This window comes from Hippocampus comes, unplaced genomic scaffold (assembly GCF_001891065.2).
Source record: "Hippocampus comes isolate QL1 unplaced genomic scaffold, H_comes_QL1_v1.1 scaffold1287, whole genome shotgun sequence".
Classification (NCBI taxonomy): Eukaryota; Metazoa; Chordata; class Actinopteri; order Syngnathiformes; family Syngnathidae; genus Hippocampus; species Hippocampus comes.
Window position 1 is genome coordinate 1 of NW_017806192.1, and position 2,411 is coordinate 2,411.

A 2,411-nucleotide genomic window follows, 5' to 3' on the forward strand; every position below is an offset into this window, starting at 1 on the left:
GCTCAAGAGGACATGATGCAATGAGTTTCTTATTGCCATTTTACATACATATGAATGACCTTGTCAGTCGTCTCAATGTGGCATTTCCTACAAAGACTGGCAACCAGTTTCAGGGTGCACCCAGCACACTCCCCAAAGTCAGCCGGGATAGTTTCAGATAATCTCTATATATTTTAAAATGAAGATGCCCATTGGGTTGACAGACGCCCGACACGTCTTAGATTTGTATCTACAGTATCTGAATTGGGAAACTTAAAGGGGAAGTCAACCCAGTACAGAAGTTATATGCAAGCCTACTACTCTAAACATGACATTCTGATTAATATTGCATGTATGGAATGAGAGCAAAGCAGTAAAATCCACCTGTTTTTGTCCAACTCAGGGGATGGCCCTTTTACCACTTGCCGTCCACTAAAAATGACATCACAATTGCTCAGGCCTCAGGTAACAACCAATCATGGCTCGGCTTCAGAAAACAAGTGAGCCGTGATTGATCATTACCTGAGGGAGCCCTGAGCAACTGTGATGTCATTTTCAGTTGCAAGAACGTGCCAAAATGGCCGCCCTCTAAGATGGCAAAAAATGGCTGGATTTTCCTGCGTAACTCATTTTCCACAAATGCAATATTAATCACAATGTTTAGACTAGTAGGGCTGCATTGAACATTAGTGTAAAGAACATTTTGGGTTCACCTTTAAACATTCAGTGCAAATACAGTTTAATACAAAACAATAACGGCATGCAAGAAAATCTGCATGGTCCTACTGTCTTGCTCTCCAGATCACAGAAGTGACTTGCAGCATGGAGAGTACACAATATACCAACACCCTGCGGCCCTTCACCTGCCCAACCACTGCTTTGGCATACGCACACTGTTCACCTGTTTTTTATTTGTTAAAATAAATAAAGACAGACAAGCAGAAACTTTCTGCCTCTCTTGTTGTGTCTCTCGGCCCGAGAAGGTACAGCCCTTGGACAGGTTCACTCAAGCCAGCTTTGCAACAACAAAAAAAAGAGAACCCACCTTCTCTTTTCCCCTCCAGGACTTCTGGGAAGAGGCTCTATTTCCAACGGACCACAAACAGAAGCAGGCGCAACGTTCACAACCGGTGCACCCGACCAGGCGCCTCGACTGGCAGAAACCTAATGAGGTGGTGCAACAAAAACATATTTTCAAAAGTGCTGGTTTGATTTTGCATGAACAATCGAGTGATTTGAAAAAATGAAGTTGCAACCCTCACATGCTTGTCTTTGCTGGAGTTGACTCCATTGCCCGATGAAAGAACCCTGAGCAAAGAGACACATTTACATTCCAATCTACATAAATAATTCAGCCGACCCTTGAGATCCATCTCCAATATTTACAACCTCTTCAACCACTAAAGAACTTCAAAGATATCATGAGGATCATTTCAAGGCGAGATGACTAGATGGCTATATTAGCTCACATGAACTACAATCCTAAACCTAACCATATTTAGCATTTACATACTACAGTGGCCAATTAGATCACAAACTGTTGCAGTGTGGAGTTATCAAAACCCAATAACTCTAATGACATTTAAGTCACAAGAACTCTGACTCAACAAGTAATTAAATAGCTTATGTAGGTGACGTCATGTCTTCAGCCCACATGTAAATTCTGAAACAAAAATGTGACTTGAGTTATAATCAGGCCTGACAATGTGACTCAATGTGAGTCACTACTCTGAGTAACTGATGGCAAAATGTATATTTTATGAGACATTTATGTTTTTCCCATTGAAAGTTAACGATGATCGAAAAAACAGCAATTAATACACAAATCAGCACATTATCATTATAACAGCTAATTCTTCATTTTGTGGTCACAATCACAACATTTAAAAAGATAGAGCACTCACTCCTGAGGATGGAAGGGTCCTGCAAAACAAACAGAAAAGATGGTAAACCTTGTGTCCAGGTTAAGTCTGAAAGTGATGCAGGGTAACCAAAGACACAGCTACAAAAAAAGAAACTTCTGAAATGTTTTTTTAAAAACAAGAATTGGGCAAGTCATTTTTTTTACAGTAGTATGTTCTATACGCCCCCACTAGGCTAAACATGGCATTCTGATTAATATCGAGTTAAGCAGCAAAATCCATCCGTTTCTCACCATCTCAGGAGGTGGCCATTTTGCCACTTTCTGTCAACCGAAATAGACATCACAGTTGCTTAGGGCTCAGGTAAGAACCAATATAGCTGCATAGAACTTATTGTTATCAAGAAAATTGGGGAGTTAACTTCCCCTTTCAATCCACACAGGATAAACATGACAAATAAATTTAAACAAATGTGCATTAATGTTTGGTTAAAAAGTCTTACTTCAACCAGACACTTTTCATAGCAGTTAACAATCAATTCATCTAAATCAATTTGGTTCCTGGCTGGGG

At 40.1% G+C, this 2,411-nt stretch overlaps 1 long non-coding RNA gene across 1 annotated transcript; it reads right to left on the reverse strand.

Moving 5' to 3' along the window:
* Positions 1-1,026: 1,026 nt before the first annotated feature.
* LOC109506869 (uncharacterized) lies at positions 1,027-1,923 on the reverse strand. The gene is made up of 3 exons (XR_002166367.1): positions 1,884-1,923; positions 1,242-1,287; positions 1,027-1,143 (listed from the first exon to the last, which is right to left on the reverse strand). It is a non-coding gene; the product is annotated as an uncharacterized LOC109506869 (long non-coding RNA).
* Between the last annotated feature and the right edge of the window lie 488 nt (positions 1,924-2,411).